General features: G+C 48.7%; 1 long non-coding RNA gene across 1 annotated transcript; it reads right to left on the bottom strand.

The window, feature by feature from the left end:
• Positions 1 to 6,468: 6,468 nt before the first annotated feature.
• On the bottom strand, positions 6,469 to 11,161 carry LOC139041053 (uncharacterized). The gene is made up of 5 exons (XR_011495552.1): positions 11,086 to 11,161; positions 9,217 to 9,324; positions 8,938 to 9,108; positions 8,396 to 8,500; positions 6,469 to 7,422 (listed from the first exon to the last, which is right to left on the bottom strand). It is a non-coding gene; the product is annotated as an uncharacterized lncRNA (long non-coding RNA).
• Between the last annotated feature and the right edge of the window lie 5,917 nt (positions 11,162 to 17,078).

Raw genomic sequence — 17,078 nt, 5'->3', positions numbered from 1 at the left:
TAAGAATGATGTCTAGAAGGAGAAAGGGATCAGAAAACTGGTCTCCGTCTGCACCAAGGAGCTATTCCACATCCCCACCCCAGATGTCCCCACTGTTCTGGCCCTATAGTTTATTTCAGAAGCCCTGGCTGGAGCCCACGTGTCCTGCCACCAGACAGGCCCATAGGAAGAGTTTTGACGAAAACTCACTTTAAAAATCCAGAATCAGGTTGTTCTAGAATTGCCCCTCTAGATGGCAATGCAGGGGGTGGGGGCTAGAGATGCCTCAATCAGCTACAAAGTTTTTTCAGAAAGAAACAGTTCAAAGAAGCTGTAAAATGGGAGGGAACATAGGATTTGGGATCTGTGTGTCTATGCGCTGGAGGACTCCCCCTCCACAAGGGCACTTCCCCGCCCCAGTGAATGACAGACTTTAATAGCAGTCCTGATTTGGGCAAGTCCTGAGGCAGATGACTCAGCAGCTGCCTGACAGCTGGCCTCCCCTTGGCTCCGCATCTCATCTTCTCTCCCTCCCCTGATTTGCCCTTAGGTATAGAGCTAGTCAAGGACCCTGACCAGGGGAAGAATGGCAGACTTTTATTTGCATGCTTTAGCACCATGGCAACCAGTTCTCATTTTTCGGATCTGTCACTTTCGTGTTGCTGATGTCGCCCCAGCAACCAATCTGGGCAGATGAAGCACAGTTGCCATGGTGACAGGAGTCAGAAGCTGTTTCCTTGGAGAGCATGAAGGTCTAGACTCCTCCTGAGGTTCAGGCTGCCTCTGGGTAGAGTGCATGGCCAGCTGGAGGTGCTCAGCTCTACTGCAGTTGTCCAGTCCAAGCCACTACAGTGTCCCCTGGACCAAACAATACTTCCTAACTGGTCTATCTGTTCCACTCTTGCCCTCTGTCACTGTATTCTCTGACAGTCCTAGGGTGGTCTTTTAAAGTTGTACATCACATCATTCTATTCACTTCTTTAAAATCCCTAGTGATTTTCTTCTGTTCCCTTTGTGTAAGATCAAGACTCTTTACTATTATCTAGAAGGTCCCATACAGTCAGTTCTGGGCCTGCTTCTCCACCTGCATTCCCTACCACTGGCTATTCTGTTTCTTCCTCTAATGTGCTATAGTAGAACTCAAAAATACAACCACCAAAATAAAAAACTCACTGGATTGGCTCAATGACAGAATAGGAATGATGGAGGAAAGTGTCAGTTGACTTGAAGATGGACCAACAGAAACGATCTAGTCAGAACAACAGAGAGAAAAACATTGGGGGAAGAAAGTTATCAGAGCCTCAGGTCCCTGTGGGACAACATCGAAGTCTGACATTCATGTCACAGGAGTCCCAGAAGGCAAGGAGAAAAAGGGGAGTATGTAAAAAATACTTGAAGAAATAATGGCCAAAAACCTCCCAAATTTGTCAAAAGCCATAAACCTACGGATTTAATAAGCTCAGTAAACTCCAAACAGAAGAAATCCAAAGTAATCCGTGCCCCGAGACATCATAATCAAACCTCTAAAAACTGAAAACAAAGAAAAAATCTTGAAAACAGCTAGAGAAAAACAACACATCACTTAAAGGAGAACAATAATCCAAACGACTCTGGATTTTTCATTATCAACCATGGGGACGAGAAGGAAGTGGAACAACATTTTTAAAATGGTGAAAGAAAGGAGCTGTCAACCCAGGATTCTACATCCAGCAAAATATACTGCAGGAATGAAAGTGACATAAGGATGACGAAAAACTAATTAATTGCCAGCAGACCTGCTCTAAAAGAATTGCTAAAGGAAGTTCTTCAGATGGAAGGGAAACGATATCGGAAGGAAACCTGGAACAGCAGGAATGAAGGAAGAGCAATAGAAACGGGAAGTATCTGGGTAAATATTATAGATGATTCTTTCCTCTTGAATTATTTAAAATATGTTTGGTTGAAAGCAAAAACCATAATATTGTCTGATCAAGTTTTCAATGTATGTAGATGTATTGATGATAATCGACACTACAGCATAAATTGGGAAGTAAAGGGAACTTTACCACTAGTAAGATTTCTATATTCCACTTGAAATGGTAAAACGTTGACTATCAAATGACTGTTAAAGTTAAATGTGTATATTCTGATCCCTAGAGCAACCATAGAAATATAGTAAAAAACACAATGGCTACATTAAAATAGAGTACTAAAAAGTGTTCCAATAACCCAAAATAAGGAAGGAAAGAGGAAGCACACAATTACAGAGGCTGGAAAGTCCCATGATCTGCTGTCTGCAGGCAGAGAACCAGGAAAGCTGGTGGTGTAATTCAGTCCGACTCCAAAGGCCTGGGAACCAGGAGCACGGATGTCCAGGGGCAGAAGAAGATGGATGTCCCAGCTCAAGCAGAGAGAGCAAATTCGTCCTTTCTCCACCTTGTTGTTCGATTCGGGCCCCCAGTGGATTGGATGATGCCCACCGCGTTGGTGAGGGCAATCTTTACTCAATCTACTGACTCAAATGTTAATCTTTTCCAGAGACATCCTCACGGACATGGTCAGACACAACGTTTCACCAGCTAACTGGGCATCCCTTAGCCAGTCAAATTGACACATAAAATTAACCATCACAGTGGGCAACCGGGAGTGAACACTGCTAGGGTCACCTGAGAATCTGTGTAGAGCTTTTCTCAGACTTCCCCACCAAGGGAAGGATATGCTGGAATATTTAGCCGCTAAACTCAGTCCTTAGCAGGTTGAGGGCTGCCTCTGGGGGTGCTAAGTCCCAGACACTTCAGGGCTGTCTTGAGCACAGGCAGGCAAGTTCCTCTGGCAAGTTCCAGAAAACCCACAGGATGAGAAGCAGAGAGTCCCAGGGCATGAGGTGGGAAACTGTCAGCACATACAGACACTGTCCACCTGCAGCTGCAGGTGAGCTCAGAGATGGGCTGGGGATGTGAGGCAGGGCATCTATGGGGTCTGCTCCACGGGTGTTCAATAAATACCTATTGTATGAATATCTTATATATTTGACTTACTTCTTTGGCTAGTCTTCAATTGCCTTGAAGTAGGAACCATGTATTGCAGTGGCCAGGCACAGTGAAGGCATGATGGGAAAAAGTGGAGGGGTTGCAGGGATCAATTGAGCTAATAAGAACTAAGTATAGACGAATACGGTGAGTTGAGTGTTATGTTTAGCTATGTCCTTAGATGCAAGGATTCTGGGGAGGACACGCATTGGCAGCTTGATTAAACCTGTATTACCAGAGGAGTGTCTCTTAATTCCTCTGGGTTCTGTTAGTGGGTTCATTCTATATATGAATGTTTGTGTCCCCCCAAAATTCATATGTTGAAATCCTAACCCCTAAGTGATAGTATTTGGAAATGGGGGCTTGGAAAGTAATTGGGCCACAAGGGTGCAGCCCTCATGTGTGGGATTAGTGCCCTTATAAAAGAGACTCCAGAGAGCTCTCTTACCCCTTCCACCATGGGGGGGGTCACAGCAAGAAGGCGCTGTCTGTGAACCAGAAAGTGAGCCCTCGTCACACACCAGATCCGCCAGCACCTTGATCTTGGCTTCCCAGCTTCTAGAACTGTGAGAAATGTTTCCATTGTTTTATGAGCCACCCAGTTTATGGTGTTTTGTTATAGCAGCATGAACAGACAAAGACAGTGGGCTTGGTAATGTTCCCATGTGCTCCCATTTGTGAGTATAAAAGGTGCTTAACACAAAGCTTGAGACATGGACATCTGGACTGTGGTTGGGTTGAGCAATGGTGGCTGGTGTCCCCTTTCCCAGGGGCAAACAACCACAAGTATCAGAATGTTAAGTGTGCACAGCCTTCAACTGCAGAACACTCTGTGTGGTTTCTTGGGGTTGGGGCTGGCATGACGGCTCTGTAGGGGACCCTAGTGCTCAGAGGATACTGTGAACCTCAGAAGGCTGAGCAAGGTCCCAGGTATGCCAGACCTGGGGTCTGGAGGGAAGATTTTCCTTCCACAAATGGAAGGGAGACCAAGAGACACATTTGAAGGCTGCGGGTGGGGGTGGCTGCCATTTGGCCTGCCTTAGAAATGATCTGTGGGAAGAGGGAGGGATCTGAAGCCAGGCCCTGGGTGCAACCAGAGGCTGTGTTCTCTGTACCCCATGCCCCACCTTCCCGATGTTCTGATCCCAGCCCTCTCACCTCGGAGACTCTGGTCAGGTCCAAACCCCACCCATCCTACCTCCAGATAAGTCTATAGAAAAAGTCTGCTTGAAAATAGGCTTTAATAATCCAGATTTGGGTCAGCCTGAAATTGCCCTTCTTGAGAGCACCAGGGCAGGTGTTAGAGACGAGAAGCTTCTCCTGAGGCCTTAATCAGCTGTGAGGTTGTGACTCAGAGTAGGGAACCGCACAAAGACATCCTACAATGGGAAGCAACAATGGATTTTCAATGAACACACTGAGGCAGGGGGTGCCACTCCTTCCCCCACCCAATTTAGAAGTCTCAATGGCAGTCTTGATCTGAATAAGCCTGAGACAAGTGATTCAGGCATTGTCAGACTGCGGGCCCTTCCCTGGTCCCAATCTCTAATCCTGTCTCCTTCCTGGGCTTTTCCATTAGACACAGAGCTGGTTGGTCCCCTGAGCCTGGAGGAGAATGGCAGCTCCTTGTTTCCACACTTGATAGAACCACAGCAACCAGTCGCATCACAGGATCAGTCATAGGACCAAAGATGTGGTCCAGCAACCAATCCAAGCTAAGGAGGCCTGGCTGCCATGGTAACAAGGATGGGTACCAGTTTCTTTGAAAAGGATGAGGGGCTGGAGTACCTCTGAGGTGCAGGCTGCCTCTGGATGGAGCCCAGTTGGGTGTTTCCCAAAGATGATGCTATGATCTTTGTCCAAAGTACAGCCACATTCTACCTAGACAACTCAATAGCCCCAAACAGGTCTACCTGTCTCTCCTCTTGTCCATTTCACAATCCATTTTCCAGCAGCATCACTGTATCTTTATAAAATGTTTATTATATTGTCCTATTTCCTTCCTTTAAAATCCCCTGATGATTTCCCACTGCACTTTGAATAAAACCCAAACCCTGTCTATAGACAGCAAGCCCTGAGTAGTCCTGGGCCTATTCTCCAGGTTCATCTCCTGTCACAGGCTGTGCTGTCTGTTCCCCTAACGAGCCCTGTGACCTCACCTAAGGTTAACTGTATGTGTAATTCTCTCTGCCTTGGGGACTCTTCCTCCAGAGCTTCCCCTGGCTGCTTCTTTCTGTCATTTAGGTCGAAGTTCAAGGGTCACCTCCTCAGGCTATCCTTAGTGTGGAGAGGTCTGATGTGTGACAAAGCCCAAACTCTACAGGGGTCCTTGAGAGGAAGGGGGTTGCTGAGCAGGGGGAGGGTTGGGAGTCGGGAGACCTGGTCTGTTCTGCTCCATGCTTGCCCACTCAGTTTCTCAGCTGTAAAGATGGATGGTTGACTACTGGATGGCTAGTTTTCTATCTGGGCTTCAAAGAGCTCGAGGCTCCCAGGGATGCCTGAGAGCCTCGCCCAGGTGACTTCCTCAACATCACAGAGAAGAGCAAGGGGGAGGCTGACTGTGAGGGGCTCTGGGTACTCCTCTCCCATTTAAGGACAGAAGCTATACCGTCACATATCACTTCGTGACGGGCATATGTTCTGAGAAGTGCATCGTTAGGCGATGTTGTCACTGTGTGAACATCATAGAGTGCACTTACACAAACCTGGATGGTATAGCCTACCACACTAGGCTATAGGGTACTATCGTATGGGACCACCATTGTATGTGTGGTCCGTTGTTGACTGAAGCCATGTTAGGTGGTGCATGACTGCATACATATATACATATATATGGAGCCAGCCCTCACGGCCTAGCAGTTAAAGTTCAGTGAGCCCTGCTTTGGCAGCCCAGGTTCGGTCCTGAGCGCGGAACCACACCACTCTTCTGTCAGTAGCTGTGCTGTGGCAGTGGCTCACATAGAAGAACCAGAAGAACTTACAACTATATACAACTATGTACTGGGGCTTTGGGGGTGGGGGAGAGGCAAAAAGGAGGAAGATTGGCAACAGGTGTTAGCTTAGGGTGAATCTTTCCCTGCAAAAAAAACCCAACAAAACAGCACAATGTTTAAAATATATATATATGTACGTGTGTGTGTGTGTGTGTGTGTGTGTGTGTGTGTGTGTGTGTGGATGGATGGGCAAGGTGAAGACTAGGGTCCTGTTATATGCAACATTTTCGTAGAAAAACAGAGAGCCCATATGTTGTTTTAAAAGTTGGAGAACCTCTGAAGTAGATTTCTGCAGGCCCTTCCAGCTCTTCTGTGCCTGTGCCTGATCTTACAGAACAAGAGGCGGTTGGAGGCCCAGAGCCCCTGCATGCCGCTGTTGCTGTAATCTGTGAAAAGCTTGTCTGTGAGAGACGGAGAAAGTGGGGGCGCCCTCCAGAGGGGAAAGGAAGAAATTTCCCTTCAATCCAGCAATGTCACTGGCCGGCATTCCTCATACACTGTCTTTAATCCTCATGGCAACCCCCCAGGGTTGCCATTCTTACCAAGCCCATTTCACAGATGTGGAAGAAGAGACTGGAAGAGCTTAGGTGATGTGTCCAAGGTCACAGCTGAGCAGTGGTAGAGCCAGGAGTGGGCTGGCTCTGTCTGTATGAAAAGCCCTGTTCTTTCCCGTCCTCTAGGCCCTCTCTTCCAGAAGGTTCTCCATCAGGCTCAGTGAAGTCCTGTCATCAGCCAATGTCCCTCCCCTCCTTTACCCTGCCTCCTTCTTTAAACAGGCCCTTGGTGGGCTCCATCTTCCTGGACACAGCCCGACCCTCACCTGCTGTGGGGCTTTCCCTGGTTGGTCATCTCTTGGTTCAGGACCTCTGAAGCCACATCAGAGTTCGAGTATTGCTCCCTGCTCCCCTTGGTCACTGGGCTTGGAGAGGAGGGAAGCCAGGAGTCAAGGGTGAAGACATAATGGTAAAAGGGCCCAGAGGGAAAGAGAGGGCCCAAATGGAGGATTTCAAAGTCCCTGAGGGACTCTCACTTTAGGGGATAATAGTTGAAGTTTCTCTTCGTGCTGGCCCATAGAAGACAAAGATTAAGCCAGGGAGAGCAACTAGGAGCTGTGCTTCCCAGTCCCCTCCCTTTGCAGACATCACTAATGGATCACGAGATGGCTCCCAGCTAAAACAGACACACGCTCTCTTCATTCTCTTCGCTGGACTCCTGGCAGCTCCTACCTGCATCCCTGACACTCATTCCCTTCCCACTTGCTCCGTCAACCAGACCTGTGCAGTGTGGACAGACCACAGGCCTCACACACCTCAGCCTGGTGGTTTTGGTGGGAAAGGCTGCCTGCCCATCCCTCATGCAGGTCTCTGGGGCATGGAACCCGGGCATATGCTCCATCTTTTGGGTCTTCACATCTTGAGTGAGATCATCCTTCCAGAACAGTCCTGCAGGGTGAAAGGATAGAGTGAGTTGACACCTGGGACAGTCTGATTGGCCCACCCCAGAAACCAGAGTGTCATTAGAATTCCTGCTTTCCCTGAAGTGAAAAGGGACCACAGGGCTTTGGGGGGATCCACAGCCTGGCTGGGGTACAGGAGTTTGCCTTCTGCCCACCTCAGCATCTGAACCCTTGCTCTCACTAGCTCTGTGACCCTGGGAAACTTAATTAAACTTGCTGATCTTCAGTTTTCTCATCCATCAAATGACAAGCATCACAGGGTTGTTGGGAGAATTAAAGGAGATAATGCTTGTAAGTTTCTTAGCACAGTGCTTGGCATGTGATCAGTGACCAATTGGGAATTTAATAACGATGCTGTTGTGAGAATCAAATGAGGGTGAGGATGTAAACCACGGAGGCGAAACTCGCACGTTGGACACCATGATCATTAGTAGTAGTCATTCAAACTCAAAGCAGGCCTCCCTTCTGAACCTGCAGCCCTGAACTCTGCTTTCGGGGAGGGTCAGACACTTTTCCCCAATCACCTTCCTCTCCACCTCCATCTTTCACGTCTTCCATTTGCCATGCACTCTGAGCTGCCCACTCCCCTGGTTCAGAGTCTGGGCTACGTGTGTGCTTGGCTGGGGACCCATGGTTCCTGGCTCTGAAGCACCCGGACAGGACCAGGGGCTTGGGCTAGTCCGAGGGAGATGGGTGCTGGCCTCTTCCAGGCACTTCTAGCCCCCTCTACTATGCTCCTCGAAAGAGTCCAAGTGAGAACAGCCCCCCTGCAAAGGCTGGGAGACCACCGCCCCTGTCTCACCCCTGGTCTGGGTGGGTGAGGCTCCAGAGGTGGGTGTGACGAGAAAGCTTCAGGCAGAGAAATTCGCGGAAGGAGCTTTAATGTCAAGTTGGGGATATCCTCCCTACCCCCATATCGGACAGGCCCAGCCTCTCCCCTCCAGCTCTTCCCGTCTCACCTGGGGGCACAAGCTGCTGGAGCACACCTTGCCACTATGGAAAGACAGGGTTGATGACCTCCTGGAGGGACCTGGCCAGCCGCACTCCCACCTGGCTCTGTCCCTCTAAGGGCACAAGAATGGCATTAGCAGGGGCCGGCCCCGAGGCCGAGGCCGAGTAGTTAAGTTCGCACACTCCGCTGTAGGTGGCCCAGTGTTTCGTTGGTTCGAATCCTGGGCGTGGACATGGCACCGCTCATCAAGCCACACTGAGGCAGCGTCCCACATGCCACAACTAGAAGGATCCACAACTAAGAATATACAACTATGTACTGGGGGGCTTTGGGGAGAAAAAGGAAAAAATAAAATCTAAAAAAAAAGAATGGCATTAGCAGGGAACTTGGCCAAAAGCCTTCAAAAGGTCCCAGCTGCAGAGGAGAAGCACCCTCTCCACTGTCACTCCCAGACCCTTCCCTTCCTCACACCCGACTCCCAACCCCCACCCCAGCTCCCGGCCCTGCAGCTTCCACCCTTTGCCTCTTCCTGCTCTGGCTCTCACTCACCCTTGGCACTGACTTCTAGGTATGAGCAGCGTCTTCGGGCAAAGAGGCAGCCTGTGGACAGACAGGTGAGCAGAGCCTCGGACAGCCACGAAAATTAAATGGACAGACAGGTGGACAGGCTACGGATGGAGGAAGAAGTTCTGCTTCCTGGGAGGAGAGCTGGAAAGACTTCTAGAACCATCATAAAAATGGAAGGTGGTTTTAGACAGTTAGGGCTGGCGAGTCCAGACTTTTTTCCTGAAAGCCACAGTATATCCCACCATGCAATGAGGGACTGACCTTTCTACTATACAGATCCTCCTCAACCCAGATAGATGGGGTGGGGTGCGGGAGAATCCAGGGTTTTCCATCCTGAATCTCTCTCCTCCTCCAGTTCACAAGCAGATCCTAACAAGGATGCAAAAGGATGAAGACTCCAATAAAGAGACAAATAACTCAATTTTAAACCAAGGAAAGGATCTGAATAGATATTTCTCCAAAGATGTTCACATTACCAATAAGTGCATGACAAGATGTTAAACACCATTAGTCATTAGGGAAATGCAAATCCAGACCACAGTGAGAAACCACTTCACACCCACTAGGATGGCTAGAGTCAACAAGACAGATCATAACACGTGCTGGCGAGGACGTGGAGAAGCTGGAACCCCCAAACACTGCTGTGGGAATGTAAAGTGGTGCAGCCTCTGTGGAAAAGGGTCTGGTAGTTCGTGGAGAGATTAAACACAGAGGCACCATATGACCCAGCAATTCCACTCCTAGGTGTCCACATAAGAGAAATGAAAACATGTCCGCAGACCACTTCTACACGAATGTTCACAGCAGCGTTACTCATAACAGCCCAAAAGTGGAAACAACCCAAACGTCCATCAACTCATGAACGGATAAATAAAATATGGCATATCCATACAAAGGAATATTATTCATTCATATAAAGGAATGAAGTACTGACACGTGCTACAACATGGATGAACCTTGAAAACATTGTGCTAAGTGAAAGAAGCCAGTCACAAAAGACCACACAGTGTATGATTCCATTTATAGGAAATGTCCAGAACAGGCAAATCCATAGAGACACGAAGTAAATTGGTAGTTGCCTAGGGCTGGGGGCAGGGATGGTGGAGGGGGGAGGTTGTTAGAGGGGAGAATGGGTAGTGACTGCTAAAGGGTATGGGTTTCTTTGGTGAAAATGTTATAAAATTGGTTGTGGTGATGGTTGCACAACTCCATGAATATACTGAAAAACCATTTTAAGTTGGTGAATTACATCTCAATAAAGTTATTTAAAAGTCACCAATACATTTAGTTTAGCAAAAATGGAAGCATTATAGTTTAACACGACTTTTCCCAAACTTCAGTTAATTGAGACCCACCAGCGTCATTTTTTTGGGCTTATCTTTATACCATTGTACTATCGTTGGCTGACTCTTTTAAGTTGATTCATATGTTTTATTTAATTAAAATTATTTTAAAAGGAAACTTTACCACTGTAATTGGAAAATCAGTACCTCTTGACATAGATTGAAAGCGATTATAAAAAATACATACGACAATTAAAAACGAAAGAAACAGAGCCCAGCAAGCATATTGTGAGAGAAGGCCTTCGGGCGGGGAGCTGGGTCTTTGAGGTCGCCGTCCCAGGACTGACAGGTAAAGGGAGTGACTCTGGGCACAGCCCATGCTATCGCCAGTATTGAAACCCTGGGCCGGGCGCGGCGGGGCCTCGGTCTGGAGGTGACCCCCAAGGGAGGGCCAGGCATCTGCACTGGGCCTGACGCCCTTCGCGCCCACCCAGCACCCCGCGAACCCCCAGCCCCGCAGGAAGTCCTCTGCGTCGGTCTCCAAGCTCCGGGACCCACGGAGGAACGGGGGAGGGGGAGGAGGCCCTCCCGCAGGCGACCCTCTCATCTGAGATCGCGTCGCCCCAACCCGCTCTCCAGGCTGGAGGGGAAGCCTAGGCGCCTGGCTGGGCCCAGTCCTCTTCCCGAGATCGAAACTGGGTGCCCGCGGACCCAGCTACTTCTGCGACCCCTCGGCGCCGAGCACCTCCGCCCTGCCCCTCGCGCGTGCTGTTTCTCCCGTGGCCTCGCGGCCTGGATCTCTGTCTCTTAGCCCGTTCAGGGGTCTCCTCCATTCCTCCTGCCGTACCCCCAGTCTCCTCTTCTCTTCGGTCTCGCCCTCCTCTTCCGATGTTTTAAACCCCCTCCACCCCACCCTCGCCTCCAAGACGCCCTCTAATTTCCTCTCCCCACCCCACGCAATTCCCCGAGCTTCCGAGCTTTGTGCACTCCCCTCCTCCGCACCCCTCCTCTGGGGACCGCCCCCGCCCTTCCTCCAGCTTTCCTCCGGACCCTGGGGACTGATGGCATCCCAGACCCGCGGGGCAGCTGCTCAACAGCAGGAAGCACACTATCGGACGCACGCTCACAGGGCCTAGGGCCCCCTGGGTCCCCCGCACCCCCAGCGGCCGCTGCAGGGTCTCGCCAGGCGCGCGCGCTCCACCGCCCGAACCGCAGCGGCGGCTCTGCGCGCCCCTCTCTCTGGGCTCCGCCAATTGCGGCGGGTGGTAAGAAGGCCCCCTAACCCCTGCTCTTCCTGTCTTGGTGTCAGAGTCGGGCTTTAAGAGTGGGCTGCTCCTGAATATAGTTGACCCACCCCCCCCAACAATCCCCACCGGACACGCCCTACCCTGCCCCCCAGGAACATTGCCTCCACCCTCCTCATCTCCAAGGATTAAAGATGTTGGGGGGGGGGGGCGTTAATAATTGCACAGTGGTAAACGGCACCTGTCATTCTTGAGAAGCAGGGTCCCATACTTGGGTACTCATTAAGATAGTGTGCTGGAGGGTAAGGTGGCCAGCGGTCAGCTCCATGCACTGCAGGCAGCACCTTCACCTCTCTGTGCCCCAGCTCCTCATCTCTCAGATGAGGATAACAGTGTCTAGCCCACAGTGTTCTTAGAAGGATTCATTAGTTTAATGCCCGTGGAGCATTTAGAAATATGACGGGACTGGCACATAGTAAGTGCCCAGTTAACCTTAGCGCTTCCTGTTCTCTGACTCTGCCTGTCTATCACTGGCACCCCCCAGGCATCCACGTGGTTTCTCCTTGCAAAACTTTTCTCCTGTCAGTCCATGTTGTCTCCAGACCCCATGCCACCGCCCTGGTTCCAACCACCCTCATCTTTTCCTCCTTACTGAGATGGCATCTCTGCTTGGAATAATGAGGTGCGTTCCAGGAGCCTGGAGCAGGGTCTGGTACACTGCAAGCTCTTGAAATGTTTCTTCTCCCTACACATCATTATCATTTCATTTCCCTGGGTTCACTTATCACTATAATGACTTCTTCCTTTGTTTACTTGTTTATTTCTGTCTCCCCACTGGAGTACAAGTTCCAAGAGGCAGGGGACACGTCTGTTTCATTTACTGTCACACCCTCTGTGTCTAGCTTGGGCCCTATCTCAGAGTGGATGCTCAATAAGTATTTGTTGAATAAAAGAAAGAGACTTTGGGTCCAGAGACATGTATGGAACTTCTCTGTCTCAGAGTTCTCATCTGTTAAATGGGCACCGTAAGAGGGTGACTGTGAAAATGAAACGACATGATGGATGTGAAAACAGCCTCATGCTATACAAATACATCGTGGGTGGAATTCGGCTTCCCTTCAGCTTCAGCCGCCCTGGGATTCTCAGACCTCAGTCCGAGCCCCACGAGTGAGTGGGAGACCTTGAAATCCAGAAGGGCAGGCTGGTCTGGTAGAGAATCAGGAGCAGAACCCGAGAATCCTGCTTCACGGCTCATCAGCGGAAGGGGTGAGAGATGCCAGTTAGTCCCAGAGAGCAGAGGCTGCCCTCCCTGACGGGGAGACGGGGAGCCCTGAGGCGGCCTCACCAAAGCTGGACCAAAGCTGGTCTCAACCTTGGAGGCTCCCCAGGAGCTTCCTGGCTGTGGGTCATTTTGGCCGAGAGGCAATGAGGGAGATATGGGCCTCCATTACTGGGCCTCCTCTTGGATGTCCCGGGGGGAGATACTGTCATTGTGTTGATGTCTGTGAGAGCCAGACCACAACCCTTTGTCAGGGAACAAGGACATGATTGTCCCTGGTGGGAATCTCCTGGAGAAGAGGCAGCTCCTCAGAGACGGATCAGAACTAGATGGGTATCTGGACTTGTGCCCGTGTGTATGTAGGTTTGTGTGGGGGGGGGGGGGCGTATTTCTGTATATGTGTATGTGTGCATGTGTATGTGCCTGGGTGTGTGTGCAGTGTACCATATTCATGTCTATTGCTCTCTTCCTGCATGATAGATCATCCCAGAGCTTAGCAGCTTACAACAATAAACGTCTGTCTCACACAGTGTCTGTGGATTGGGGATCTGAGAGAGGCTTAGCTGGGATTTCTGGTTCAGGGTCTCTCAAAAAGTTGTAGTCAAGATCTCAGCCAGGGCTGTATTCATCTGAAGGCTCGACTGGGGCTGGAAGATCCCCCTCCAGTGTGGCTCCCTCACCCTCCTGGCAGTTTGGTGCTGGCTGTCGGCAGGAGCCCTCAGTTCCTTGCCACGTCAGCCTCTCCACAGGGCTGCTTGAGTGTCCTCACAACACCGCAGCTGGCTTCCTCTGGAGCCCAAGAGAGAGGGAAAAGGGCAGAAGTCACCGTAGTTTTGTAATCTGTCCTGGGAAGCCACATACCATCATTTCTGTCGTGTGCTAACCCTGATATGTTGTGGGAGAGAACTACACAAAAGCACAAATAATACTGGGGCTGGCCCCGTGGCCGAGTGGTTGGGTTTGCACGCTCCGCTGCAGGCGGCCCAGTGTTTTGTTGGTTCGAATCCTGGGCGCGGACATGGCACTGCTCATCGGACCACGCTGAGGCAGCGTCCCACATGCCACAACTAGAAGAACCCACAACGAAGAATATACAACTATGTACCGGGGGGCTTTGGGGAGAAAAAGGAAAAAATAAAATCTTAAAAAAAAAAAAAAAAAGCGCAAATAATAGGAGGTAAAGATCATTGGAGGTCATCTTGGAAGAAGGATACCAAATGCAGTATGTGGGTGCAGGGTTGTGTGTGTGTGTGTGTGTGTGTGTACATGCGTTTGTGTTTGTATGTGGGTTTGTATGTATTTGTATATGTTTTGTGTGTGCATAGGTGAATGGATATGTTTAGATCTGTTTTGTGGCATGTGGATTTATTTGTGCATGTGTGTGTGTGTGCCTATGAGTATGTGTTGTGTACGTGTGTGCACGTTTATGTATGTGCTTTTACGTATGTGTATATGTCTGTGTGTAGGTATGTTTACATGTGTGTGTGTTACGGTTATCTATGTGTGTGGGTATATGAATACCTGTGCATGAGCATGTACATGTTGTGTTTGTGTGTATAAATGTGTGCTGGCACACAAAAGCAAGCTTAGAAATGTCACCTGCTATATGGAGGAGAGCCAGGAGCCAGGAGTGGGGGCATCCAGGGGAAGAGTCTCCCTTACTCTTGAGACAGCACATGGATGGAGAGGTCGAGCTCTCCCTTGCATCCTGAGTGTGTAGATTCACGGTCCTCTCTGCATTTGCCTCCCCATTGTCCAGGCTTTCTCTCTGGTTCTTTTTTGTTTGAACATTTCAGTCTCCCCTGAGCCGTGGCTAAGGGAGCAGAGAAAAGGGCTGGCTGCCTTCAGTCCCTGGAAGCTGAGTTCTGTGGAGAGCAGCTCCCCCTGGGGGAAACCAGAGGAGCGGGCCGGGGCTGGGGATTTTCCTGGAGCGCCCAAATGACCACTCATCGGTTCTCTGCCCAGGGCTGTCCCGAGCTTTGGGGGTTTATTAGGCAAGAAGGGGGCATTTCTTTACTTCTAATAATCCAGTCAGCTTAGAAGCAACTCCTCTCCTCTTTCAATTAAGAACGTTTCTGGTGCCAACTTTTGTATTGGAGGCCTTTATTTTTTTTTCTTTTTCCCATTTTTCAGAAGTATTTTTACCTTATGATTGTGAAAAGTAACACAGATAAGCCAAAGTGGATAAAAGATAAAGATGCATATCGACAGACGACTAGAGTGAGAACAACCATGTCGTGCTCTCCAGGCAACAACGCTGCCCACACCCCAGAAACACCTCCCTGTCGCGGCCAGGTTCCAGCCCTTGCTCTCCTCCCTTCCTCCCAAGTTAATCCCTCTCCTGACTTTGTGGTATAACATCCTTCCTTATCTTTGTCGTTGTACGACATAGGTAAGTACACAGTTCTAAAGAGTAGTGTTTAGAAATGTAATTATACCGCGTGCTAGCTTCCCAGGGCTACCACAACAAGTGACCACTAGCTCGGTGCCTTAAAACAACAGAAATTTCTCTCTCACGGTTCTGGAGCCCAGAAGTCCGAAATCCAGGTGTGGGCAGGGCCACGCTCCCTCCAAAGGCTCTATGGAGCATCCTGCTTTGCCTCTTCCAGCTTCTGCGGACTCCCAGCATTCCTTGGCTTATGGCAGCATCACTCCAACTTCTGCCTCCATCTTCGCATAATTTTCTTCCCTGTGTCTCTGTGCGTCCAAATCTCCCTCTCCTTTCTCTTATAAAGATTCTAATCATTGGATTTAGGGCCCACCCTAAATCCAGGATGATTTCATCTCAAGATCCGTAACTAATTACATCTGCAAGATCCTATTTCCAAATTAGGAAACATCATAAGGTTCCACGTAGACATGAATTTTGGGGAGACACTATTCAACTCAATAAATACAATATGTATTATTTTGTGCTGATTTCTTTTGTTCAACACTATATTTTAAAGACTCACTCATATTATTGAGTGTAACTATTTTATTCATTTTCTTTGCCATATAGTCTTCCATTGTGTGATAACGTTACATTACAATTCAGAGTGGGATGTACTGTGAAGCTAACAAACCTTCAGCTTCAAGAGCCCTCATCTTCACAGACCCCTTCCAAGGGTCTGGGGGAAGCCCTAGGTGTTTGCATGATCAAATATTTTTGTATGATTTGCAGAAAGAATTTGTTATGATATGTTTTTCTCATTCTAGTTACACTTTTTTCTTATCTAATTGCCCTGGTTAGAAGCTCCAGTATAATGTTGACTGAAAATGGCAAGGGCAGACATCCTTGTCTCGTTCCTGCTCTCGGGGGGAAAGCTTTCGGTCTCCCATCATTAAGTATGATGTAATCTGTGGGGTTTCTCACAGATATCCTCTATCAGGTTGAGGAAGTTCCCTTCTCTGTCTGGGTGTTGATTATTTTTATCCTGAAGGAATATTGGATTTTGTCAAACACCTTTTCTGCATCTATTGAGATGATCATGCGGGTTTTGTCCTTTGTTCCATCAATATGGTGTATCACACTGATTGATTTTCATCAGTTGAACTAAGCTTGCATTCCTGGGATAAATCCCACTTTGTCATGGTGTATAATCCCTTTTACTTGTTGCTGTATTCAGTTTCCTATTTTGTTGAGAATTTGTGCATGTGTATTCATAAAGGATGAATTTCTTCCCTTTTCTTTTCACTTGATGTCTTTTTCTGGTTTTGGTATCAGGGTAATACTGATGTTCCCTCCTCTTTTACTTTTTGGAAGAGTTTGGAAGAATTGGTGTTCATTCTTCCAAATGTACGTCCTCATTCTAATTAAAAAAGTAATTAAATAGTTGCTTTTATATTAAATTTTTTATTTGCAATTTTGTACTCTTCTCTTTAAAGAGGGTCTCCAACTGTATATGTTTCAGCCCCCACAAAACTAGGACCTCTCCCAGTAGCCAGTGTATGATTCATGGGCTCTTGGGTTGTTTCCATTTTGAGACTCTTACAAACAGTGCTGCTCTGAACATTCTTGCACATGTCTCTTGGTGCACACGCAAATATGTTTACTACAGGTGTACACCAACAGCAGAATGGCTGGGTCAGTGAGGATAATGCCAAACCAATGTCCTAAACTGTTGCCAGTTGACCTCCCACCGACATTGTATGAGAGTTCCTGTTGCTCCACATCCTCACCAACACTTGGTATTGTCAGATTTTAAAACTTTAGCTATAATAATGGGTATGTAGCAGTGTCTTATTATGGTTTTAATTTATGTTAGGTTGGACCACATGAAACTGCCATTGTGTAGGTCAAAATGGTCAATTTCACATGATTCAACCTACTATTTC

Source organism: Equus asinus, chromosome 19 (assembly GCF_041296235.1).
Source record: "Equus asinus isolate D_3611 breed Donkey chromosome 19, EquAss-T2T_v2, whole genome shotgun sequence".
Classification (NCBI taxonomy): Eukaryota; Metazoa; Chordata; class Mammalia; order Perissodactyla; family Equidae; genus Equus; species Equus asinus.
The sequence above is the reverse complement of the archived record's forward strand: the minus strand, read 5'-3'. Positions and strand labels throughout refer to the sequence as shown.